The sequence below is a fragment of the Mus caroli genome, chromosome 12, assembly GCF_900094665.2.
Source record: "Mus caroli chromosome 12, CAROLI_EIJ_v1.1, whole genome shotgun sequence".
Lineage (NCBI taxonomy): Eukaryota > Metazoa > Chordata > Mammalia > Rodentia > Muridae > Mus > Mus caroli.
This window is the reverse complement of record NC_034581.1, coordinates 85,376,616-85,388,893: the sequence shown is the minus strand read 5'-3', so window position 1 is coordinate 85,388,893 and position 12,278 is coordinate 85,376,616. Positions and strand designations below refer to the sequence as shown.

The window sequence follows — 12,278 nt, the reverse complement described above, 5'->3', positions numbered from 1 at the left end:
GATTATCAGACAAGAGGAAGTAGGTGCTTCAAGTTGATCTTCAAATGAATGGCACAATATTTATTATACCTATCAGAGAATGAATCTTTGTACTGTGGTAGAAAAGAGTGTCATAATACATGCCACAGATTTTGAGATTCTTTTCTATTCAAAAAAATGGTGGATCTCATACCTTGGCCTAGATGTGAGTTAAAACAAAACAAGACAAAACAACAACAACAACAACAACAACAACAACACCCCACTATCTTGGGTGTAGAACAGTTGCAATCTGGGCCAATGTCTCCTTCCCACCATGTTTACTTATCTCACAGCTTCACTTACATATGTTTTCAATAACTTATAATATGGCCACACACATACTGGAAAAAAGGTTCTCATCTCCTTCATGTTTCAAACTATAAATAAATACATTTTCTTTTACCGATTAGTTTCCTAATTTCTTTGGAACAAAGGGAAATGGAGGTAGTAGGTTTGAGTCTTATGTGCCTTATGATTCACAGAAATACAAAACAACAAACAACATACAGAAAACTAGAAATGATAGTCTGGAACTAAACTGAACCCTTGAATCTGTGAACTGTTTACTTGATGTAGAGAACAAAAAATTCTCTTATACACAGGTTGTCACCAAGGCCCTATAGGAAGCAGAAAGCATCTTAGGCTCTGCCTCTGGAGTCAAAGAAATTTGGAATGCAGAGCCATGGATGAAGACTTGGTATGGAAGCACAGACCTGGGTCCTTGCTACATAACTTTAGCATGTGCCTCTTTCTGAGGAAAGAATGACCAAATCCAAGAAGTGATACAATAATACAGCCACTGAAGAGAAAGGTGAGGCCGTAGAGGGAAAATGGAAGGAATGTCAAGAAGAATGGATATTTCTCCATTTCTCTAAGAAGGGGCAGACCCTAATTAACCTCTTCTCATCATTATTTGAACGAAGAGTGGACACTTTATTAAAAAGAGTAGGATGCACTCTGGCTGCCTGGCACTGTGATCCCTACCAATGCCTGTGACTTGCCACTAATGGCTCCACAGGGTTACTACAAGTTCACACACTCTTTGAACAAACATAGCTTTTACTTCCATCCTTCAGCCTAACTTTTAGAAATTAATCTTAAACGAACAATTTATGTTACATTAGGATATGAATAATTGCTGGTCTGGGATTACCTATATTTACTTAGAGTAGCAAAACATACACTCCAACCTTTTCTATCAACGCACAATATTCAAAACAAAACCTTTAAAGGAAAAGCTAGGGAAAAGGAGTTCCATCTTTCAACCTAGGCTGTTAAAAAGCAGCCTTAAGCACTAGTGTTTTATAGTTTATAGTTTAGCAAAAAGAAGCCCCTGTAAGTGCATTTCCCTAGGAATTACGAACCAGTATCAGAATGACATATCTTAGCATATGAATGATAGGTAGGCTCCAGAAAACAAAACAAACAAACAAACAAACAAACAAAACACCATGAAAACCATCAAAACTGAAGACTGAAGTGTTAAAGAAGAGGAAGAACCACTAACATTGTTTAACGTTCTGAAAGACACTTTGAGATACATACACTTGTCAGTCATTAGAAGTACAGCATGACTTATGCCATGGCTTGAGGATTAGAGTCTATCGTGGGTGTGATGCCTTGTATAACAATATTTTAACATTGGGGGTTTTATAAATAATTTTAGGAACATAGCTGATGATAGATTCAAAATGATTTATAAATTTACAATATTTATTTATGTCACAATGTCCACTATATTGCTTGTGGTAGGTGTGCATTTGGCTTTTTTTTTTTTTTTTTTTACAAATATCTTTAAATATGTGCATTTGTGTGTTTGCCAGGCAGGGGATGTGTACACGAGTCCAGAAACTTGCAGAGGCCATCAAAGGGTGTCAGGACTTACAGGCCATTACAAACAACTGGAAATGGGTAATGGAAACCAAAGTCTAGTCTTCTGCAAGAGCCGTGCATGCTTTTGCTCACTGACTCATCTCCCCAGCCCTCTCGTTTTCTTATAAAACCAATGGACATACTAAAAAGCAAGTGCTGTAAAATATTATTCTCAATCTACTTCCATAATTTGCAATACACCATAACATCACTTACTGATGGATCGTAAGTATGACAGAACATGCATATCATTGACAATCTCTGATCCTTCAAAAGATAGGTGTCTGTCATCCAACAAACTATTAAATTATATAACTTAAAAGGTTCTGTGACAACTAAGTTTCTTATATATTTGAAATGGGTGCATTTCAGGCATATCAGTAAAATAGAAATACCCTGTCCTCTCTTAGTCATTTGCAATATTAAATGTATGGTACTAAATCTTGGCAATCTAAGAAACACATCTAAAGTTATTTCAATCCAAAGCTCATTTTTATATATTCACTAGAAACTTGGCACTTCTTAAAAAGTTATACGAAATAAATAATCATGGTTTAAAGAAATAATTCAGAATCATTTCAACTGACATTCCTAATCAAACAGACTTTGAAAAAATTAAAAGCCTAAGAAATCAGACAGATCTATTCTCTCAGCAGAAAGAAAGGACAAATTATATCATCTATAACATTTCAAATTAGACTGATAAAATTAGCCTATACTGTACAGAAATTTCTCAACCAACTAGGGAAATGTATCAGGTGACCTAGTATTTTTACCACCCTAATTACTAGGTTCCTTTGAATTTCACTCTTTTAGAGACTTGCTTTTATCTTTGCAGTAATGATCCAAGACATTAAAATCAGGCTTTTGAGTGACTCAATTTGCCTTCTTGGGTTCACACAGTATCTATTGATGTTCCATGCTGTCTTGTCAGAGAGCACTTACAACATTAGTGAGGTTAGGGTGTAATTAGGGAAAGATGTGACAAGTGAAGGGAAACCATGCAGTTCTCTTGGTTTCAAGATTTGAATTCTGATTATTCAGCCATGAAGGATTATTTCAGTTCTACTAGAATCCTTCCAAGGGTTTAGACTTCTGAACAAGGTTTGAAATATCCCATCAAACCCAAGGATGCTGTCTAAAGACTGATGAATGCAACTCAGGAGAAACAAGACAGCAAGAAATGAACAACGTCATTCACATCATTCTGTCCTTGGAAATACTTGGCTTCAGGGCTGATCAGAAACAGCTGGAGTTATGTGTTCTTTTACTGCAGAAAGATTAGGGAGGAAGATGTGCTTGAATAAGTGGTTGGCACAGCTTGTCTTCAGCTACTGAGAATGAAAGCGAGGCTAGAGTTTCCTAGAAAGGTATGGGATCAGGATTGGCCAGGGCTTATAGAACATGTGTTGCTGTAGCACCTGGCTCAGTTCAGTTGACTTATTTCAAGAACAACTCTATTAAGTGTATTTCAAAATTCCCTTTATGGACCTGCTCGAGCTCAAAATTCTCAGAGGTCAGAAAGAGTCACAAAATGAAGCAAATCTGTTAGATTTCATTGTTCTCCTTCCTCTAGGGAAGCCCATGGCTCCTTGAAAACCACATATCCTCTCCCAGGAGTGACTTTATACTCATCTATACCATCTGTCCTGAGCCAGGTACTATAACCACTCAGAAAATTCAGGAAAACTCGGCCCTTTATTTTGAACATCTTAAAGGCATTAAAGTTCTATTTCAGTTTGAATTTCACTTAAGGAAATTGTCAACAATTTTATACAGGTACAGAGAATTAAATAGATAGTTTTAAACTTTGGCTGTCTAAGATTCTAAATGGTCTTTTATTTTACATTACCATTTATGGTAGATGCATATATATATATATATATGTGTGTGTGTGTGTGTGTGTGTGTGTGTACATGTATATGCACACACATACATATATACATATATGTGTGTGTGTGTGTTTTCTAACTCTCCTAGATTCCTGAGTCAGCTTTTTCTCCATTTTTTTTCATAGAGTCTAGGTGAGCTGGGCAAATCTACACTTTTGAAAAAAAGAAAGAAAAATCACTTATGATTGTAAAAAAATTATTTTGATAGAATAAATTTTGTTTAAAATTTTAAGTAATTGTTAACAAAGTATTTGCCATTTTCCTATTGCTTCCAAATATATTTACTTATTTAAGGCTAATAAAAGAAACTCTTTACCAGGATTATAATATTGTTATTTATAGGTAGGCAGAGAGCTCAGAAGCAATTTAACACTCATGGGGAATTTACTGTATTTGGCTAATAAAAGGCAACTTGAAAGGGAATTATCTCCATGTTGTTTGAGTTATAGGAAACAAACTGTTGTTATGCTTTCTATTTTGACATTTGAAACTTTAGTTTTGATTGGTGATTTTATTGACGGTAACACTGGGGTTACTGAAATGCAAAGAATCCCCATTTTGTACATATAATTCATTGTATGGGTTTGAATTTTTAAAGTTGAAATCTTCTTTATATATGTTTAAGATGTTCAACATGGTCTGACACCCTGATAAAAATACAACTAATGAATTAATTATACACTCAAGTGAAGTAACACAGCCTGTCTCAAACAATGGCATGTATATGCATATAATGTGTGTGTATATATATATATATATACACACACATTATAGCTCAACTATTTTGGGTAAATTGTGAATATACACAATGCTATAATGAGGCACTTTCTGTTGTACGTTAGACTTCTATGTTTACTTATTCTTCATAGCGGCTTTGTTGTATGGCAAGAAAAATACTGCATTATCTCATCGTATGCAGAATCTACAGAGAGACAAGCAAATCCATAGAAATAAGAAATAAATGGGATTTACAAGAAACAAGGGGAAGCAGAAAGATAAAGATCAAACTGAATTTTTAAAAAGTTTATTTTAAACACTTCAATAAAATTCATAGCCTGGTTGTTGTTGCTGTTGTTGTTGTGTACCTTTGATAACAGTGAACTAGATTCTAAAGTGTCAGAAACGTCACGGCAGGGAGTAAGCTAAACCTTATGTAAAGACAGTCAGCCCCCATGACTCAAACAAAAGCTGTCAACATTAGGACACACAATTCATGGCAAGAAAATGAAGGCAAAAAGGAGCTGACCAAAGAAAAGACAGGTGTTCCTGTGGCTGCCACCTTCATGGAGAAGGATTAGCAAGAGCTGTCTAGGTCACTGAGTGAGAGAGCCCAGGGCTTATACAGAACAGTTGGCAACTTCTCAAGGGAAAGGGAGGAAAGGCTGTTGGGAATCACTTTAGCTTGCAGTCACACAGTGGTAGTAGCAGAACTAGACAAATTATGATTCCCATTGTCATCAGAACTGGCTCCAAGCAAGGTACAATATAACACATATGAACTCAGAATTGAATCTGTGCCTTTCTTGTAAAGGATGGGAAAGAGTACACAGTTTTTGTTTGTTCGTTTCTTTTGCTGCTCTTGTGCCTATTTATTGTGTCTGATGTCTTCAAATACATGAAACTAGATTCCCTGTCCAATTTTGGTGTCTCTCCATTCCTTTATCCTGGAATCACCCAACTAGCATTTCTACATTTCTCTGTGTAGCAGCACTATTGAACTGTGTATAGTATATTGTCCCTGGAGATTTAACTCATCCACTAGAGATTTTTCAAGGTCCCGTAATCTTAAGTAAATAAACAAGCATAACCATAGCCTTCAAAATATACATAATTTCTTTCAGAGTCCCCTCAACTAATCAGGGCCCATCACAGCTTGTTTATATGTAATCACACCATGTTTCATTAGAAACCTACCAGGCACATTCCTAAACATATTATCTATGGTTGCTTTTGCAATACAAGTACAGATTTGAATGATGGCAGGAAAGACCTGTGAAACCAGCTGTACATATATAGTATTTATAAATGTGATTCATAAATAAAACATTTCGGTTAAGTATAGGGTTTCAAAATCTATAAAATTACTATGGGGCCAGGTAGTGAAAAAGTTTTCAGATCAGTGGTCAAAATAAAACCATCAAGGTGCCCCTGGGTATATTTAAACCAAGGTTTCTTCCATCATTAACTAGCTCAGTAATACTGGTTATGCTTCTTAATATCTCTCAGTTTCTTTATCTCTAAAATGCTAATAATCAAACTCTTTTCTAGGTGTTCTACGGAGTATTTCAGGATCAGTATTGGGTCTGTGTTACCTTTACTCACTATTATTTCTCTGAAGTCCTTTACTCAATGATAGATTATGATATAGGCCTTTCTAGAATTTTCTGTTTTCACACATTTATAGACTTTTGCAAAAATGATCTCACCACTGAAATCTAAGAAAACCACATCACCAGAGTGTTATTAAGATGAATACAAATCTATTTTAATTCTATGTGAAGGGGTGGCAGTTTTACAATAGGCAAAAGTATTCTTCTAGCAAATCTTTAATAATAGGATTACCGAGTATTTTGCATACAGTGGGATGTGAGACACAGTGGTAAACTCGCATGTGAATTTTATATTTGTCAAGCAGGAAACTGAGCTCTGTATACAATTCCATCTGGAGTGCTTCAGTAGTCAAACTGGAGTTTGTGCCTGATTGCTGTTTGCTGTTTTTGAGTGTGAGTAAACACATTTGACTCTTCCACTTATCCTGAGTTTGACCTCCTTAGTGTTTCTATGGGAATGAGCATAACAGTACTATTTTAACTGTTCCCAAGGACTGAACTCCCATTGACAGGGGGAGCGTCAAAAAGAGTTGTAGTATGGGTAAAAACAAGTCTGTGAAATCCAAAACTTGGCCTTTGGAAAAAGTATCTGTAGCAAATGTGCACAGCCTCACATTTGCTTCACTGTGAAAGACTGAGATTCATATTTTGCTGCTAGAAAGAGTAGAAAAGTTTTATCAAGTGGAGTCAAACACAGTGGCTATGTTTATTTATCAAAACTGATGATATGATGATAAAATCAGAAGTCCAAACTCATTAGAATATATATATATATATATATATATATATATATATATATATATATATATATATGAATATGATTGGGTTCTTTAATTCTATCTCAATAAAGATATATAACCAAGGGCACAACTTAACCCCAGGCATGTTAAACTCTATGTGGTACCCAGGTATGTATAATTTAGACATATCAGTGTGACTTTTATTGATTCTAGATCTCAGTCAAACATAAAATAGCATTTTCTTTTACTGTGTGGAATTGGGGGTGAGGTACAATGTTAGGTAGCATGTTTTCCTTCAAGACACAAGGGGTTTGAGTTTTGGATCTTCATGTACTTGTTTGTGACCTGGGAAAGTTAGCAGATCTTAAAAAGACTCTGTATGCCTACTTATAAAATGATTAAAAATAGCTCCTATCCTCGTGGGTCTATTATGTAGACTGATTCAATAACTTGGCGCAATATGTGAGCCATTATTGCTCATCAGAAGGATTATCACTACCTCTTCATGTACTTTTATTGCTTCTCCACTATCTAAAACATCATTGAATAAGGGAGCTATGTTTAATCTTTCATTGTGTACCCATTGCCTAGCACAGATTCACACACTACATGTATAATAAAAACTTGTTAAATGATGAGGTACATAACTAAAAAGATGCCTCTGTGCAAATCCATTCTACTGATGAGGGTAGAGGAATATCTAGATAAAATAGCTGGCCTAGAGTTCTAATATCTAAAACAGTGGTATATGTTTTTATAACTCATTTATAGTATTTGAAGTAACTCTTATGTTTGATTTCTGTTGAATTGCCATTGTTTTCTTATATATCTAATCCTGAGGTCTTCTTATGCCACACTGTGTATGTCCAATTAGCATTTGAGAATGGGAAACCAAGACTCCCAGAACTCAACGGGAGGGACCTTAGATGAAATGCCTGACAGTAGGGAGAGGGAACTTATAGAGCCCACCTCCAGTAGGAAGACAGGACATCAAATGAGGGATGGGGTTGCCATCCCACAGTCACATATATGACCCATAATTGTTCCTTTCTGAAATAATTACAGTGATGCAAATGGAAGGTCCAGTGACAGGCCCAAAGTGGGATCCAACACAAAGGGAAGTCCTAAGGCCTGACACTATTACTGAGGCTATGGAGCACTCACGAAAAGGAATCTATCATGACTGCCTCCTGAAAGACCCAACAGGCATCTGAAAGAGTCAGATGCAGATGTTTGCACCCAGCCAGTGGACAGAAGCAGCTGACCCCTCTTGATGAATTAGGGAAGGCTGAAAGAAGCTGAGGAAAAGGGCAATCCTGTAGGAGGACCAACCGTCTCAATTAATCTGGACTCCCGAGATCTCTCAAACACTGGACCTCTAAACAGACATCATATACCAGCTGATAGGAGGCCCCAAACACACATACAGTAGAGGACTTCTGGGTCTGTGTTCATTCAGAGATGATGAACCTAACCCTCAAGAGACTGGAGGCCCCAGGGAGTTTAGAGGTCAGGTGGGGTGGAGGATGTGGGCATTCACATGGAGACGGGGTGGGGTGGGGAGGAGGTGTGGGATGTGGAGCCATCAGAGTGTGGATGGGGGAGACAGGGAATGGAATATGGAGTGTAAAAAACAAATTAGAGACCAAATTAAATTTAAGAGAGAGAGAGAGAGAGAGAGAGAGAGAGAGAGAGAGAGAATGGGACAACAAGCTGTCTAGGCTCACCCAATGCATTAGAGACTTACAGAACACTGTGTAAGAAAGAAATGCATTTCACACAGCACACTGTAAATATTACTGGGAAACTAATAAAATCTACATTAATGCCAAGAATTGAAGATTAAAAATGCTTTCTTGCCCTTGCTTCATTCCATCTTTCCCTTCTGCCACCCCTTCCCCAAACACACACAATCTTTAGCCTACTGAGGTATTGATCCAGTTTCTAGAAGACTTTATCTTTTTGTATTGAGCTGCAATATGATTATAATTGGTTGAGTGATTAAAAGCATAGGCTCTCATTAATTAATTAATTAATCTTTCTACTTCATAGAATTATAAAGGATATATGCATACACATGTATATAAGTATATACACATTTGTATATCCTCTATAAAAGAAATTTAAAATACGTTTTAGACTTTAAATAACTAGAGAGACTCTGAAGCTTCATAGAAAATGTAAACAGAAGTGAATGCATTTGAAATCTTTGTTTATACATAAGTCTAAGCTCTCATGTTAACATTGTAAAACATGGAATATGGCCAAATCTAAAGTAGAGAACAAAGAAGGACAGACAAATCATATCAGATAGTTGAGGTGGTAGTCCCAGATAATCATGATTAAAGAGTAATCCTAAATCATATATTCTAGAACTTTTATTGACAACTAAATTGTAGCTTCTATGAAACAATATCATCTCCTATAACAATCATTAAACTTAGATTTAGAGCTACATAGTATTAGATGATTGCTCTAATTGAGAAGAATGCCATGTGGATTACGATGTTTATATTCATATGGATGCTTCACGAGGAGCACGATGCTAGTATAGTTTTATGTCACATGGTTTCAAATGACCATTATTGTCTCATAAATGGGATCTTCCTACATTTCTAATCCTTGAAGCACTATTCCAACGATGTGCCCTAAAATATATGCATAGTATGTGGAATTGAAGAAATTTTGGAACTACCAAGAGTGTTCAATTGGTTCAGTGAGCAAAGGCATTTTCTGCCAAACTTGACAATCTGAATTCAAACTCTGGAACCACATATCATAGAAGAGAAGAACTGATAATTGTAAGTAGTCTTCTAACCTTTATGTGTGCACCAGCACATGTATACACACACATACACACATGCACTAAAGTTTTGTAAAATAAATAATTTCAATCATATTTATCATCAAATAATATTCAGAAGTAATCCTTAAATGTGTATTATTTGCACCATCAAGCAAAATCTTAAGTATTTGACTTAGAACTTAAAAAATATAATATGCTTTTTCAATTTACAAAATTCTACCTTCTCCTGTAAATTCCATGGCTTCATTAAAAATAATGAATAATATAGGCCAGACAGAGCTATGTATTCTATGAAGTTCAACAAGTATGTGCAGAAAAAATTATTCTTTTTTCTAACGAGTCTATAGACTAAAAGCACAACCTGTTCACAAGTGAATTGTGTGTAAATAATGTCTATAGTTACTATAATTGCTTGCATATTATCTGTTATAAATCTTCATTATTATAACAAGCTCCATTCTGTGTTATTTAACTCCTTTGTAAGTAATCTTGAGGTATGTACTAGCTTAATGTCTTGGGGAAAATTCCCATATGCCAAATGTTAATATATTCCTTCTCCCCTGATCCCAAGTGTTTTAGCATCTGTATGATATCCTTCTTTATACATAAATTATATATAAAATATTTACTATATATATAGTAACTATATATATATACATATATATATATATTCTTTTTATCTTGTGGGTGACTGTACTTTATTTTAACATTAGCAGATGTCTACAGTTTCCCTTGAAATGCTTATCATTTACTAAGGGACATTTAAAGGAGAGAAAGGCTCTAGGCATGATAGCAATAATTGCATTTAACTTGCAAGATGCATAGGTATTTATCTTGTAACTAGAAATCCACTAAAGAGAAAGGTTTGTCTGATAAAAAAAAAATAAAGACAAACATATGAAGCATCCTTTCTCCACTTCCTGAAGCAAGACTATCAAGCAATAAGACAGACTTCCATTTAATCAGGATCCTCTTGCCTGCTTAGATAGAGAAGAAAGAGGGATAATGGGATCATAAAGGGAAAGGATCGTCCAAAGTCAAAAAACCACCACTTGTGATATTAATAAAGGTAAATGTCTTGGTAAACAGAGAAGTGCCGATTTCTAGACTAGGCCAAAATTTCAAAATGTAGCTTTATAAAAAAAATTCAGAGATTGCTTTTTTTCTTGGCCCTGGCATTCCCCTGTACTGAGGAATTTAAAGTTTGCCCAAGGAGTTAAAGGGGTCTGCAACCCTATAGGTGGAACAACAATATAAACTAACCAGTACTCCAGGAGCTCATGTCTCTAGCTGCACATGTATCAGAAGATGGCCTAGTCGGCCATCATTGGGAAGAGAGGCCCCTTGGTCTTGCAAACTTTATATGCCTCAGAGATTGCTTTTACAGAACAAAATATTACAATTTGACGGTTCCAGTTAAAGCCAGGATTTCTGAATATGTGGTAAAATCTAGGGCATCCCAGCCTTATTTGTGTAGCAACATGTTCAAACCAAAACCAAAACTGACATATGCCTTTGCTAAGCCATAAAGTAGGAGCAAACACACTTCAGCTTTCAGGGTATTTCAAGGCCTACTGGTTTGTTTGTCTGTGAAGAGAGAGATGTGGCGGGAATTATCTTGCCTACAGTCTCATGCAGGTATCATCTACCCCATTTTACTCCTTTGAAACAAAACCCTCACCGTGGGAATGTTTTTACAATTGGAGATTTTTAAAGGAAGGATGAATAAGCAAGATGAGAAGTTGCTTTGTTCCTAATTCTTTGCCTTTCTGAGTAAACTTCAGTGCATAAGATATTCTCAGACAAACAAACAAACAAACATACACTCAACTGTGTCCAAAAGTGGTAAATTACATGTATTTGATAGCTGCAAGTACAATTAGCTTTCATGAGTGCATAGTAGATTTAAGGAACATTGAAGAAGACTAGTAATCTCAATCCACAATCAGGATTTTACAGATAAAAATAATCTTTTTTTGTTTATTTGGTTGGTTGGTTGGTTGTTTTGTTTGTTTGGTTGGTTGGTTTTTAGGTTTTATTTTGTTTTGTTTGGGTCAGGTCTGTTGATGGATATGCTCCATAATCATGTTGTCAGAGTACAGAAATATAGCTTAAGAAAGGGTACACTGTCACTTCTATTTAAGAAACACATCTCTAGCAGCTCTCCTTTTGAAATTTCCTATATTAAATGTCAGCCTGGGCCATCATTTGTTTTTAATGGGAGAAAGTGCACACACACAGACATGAGGCACATAGAAGTTTCTCAACGGTGAAGACTTATTTGAGGAGGTAGTAAGAGGAGGTAGTAAGAGAGGAGAGAAGTGGGAAGGGACTTTGTTCATGGTCAGATTCTAAAACTCTTGCCTTTGCCCACCATCCTCTCTTGACTCTCCTGCAACTCCCTGAATTAGATAATGTTATTGGCTCTGGTTAAAATAAAAATACTACAAAGTCTCAGAAGGTTTATCATAGCACATGCTTATTATTCTATTAGTGATGTGGAGAACTTAGTGGTAGAAAATAGCCAAAAGGAGATAATACATGTTATATTCTGGTTCTGTACTATTTGATAGAAGCTAACAAGAAGTAAGAGTTGGATAAAAGTACATTTAATAAT

General features: G+C 35.7%; 1 protein-coding gene across 38 annotated transcripts in view; it reads right to left on the bottom strand.

Annotated features, from left to right (window-relative positions):
* The window catches only part of Nrxn3 (neurexin 3), a 1,604,379-nt gene that overhangs the window by 145,066 nt on the left and 1,447,035 nt on the right, over positions 1-12,278 (bottom strand). The gene's annotated exons all lie outside the window — the stretch shown is intronic.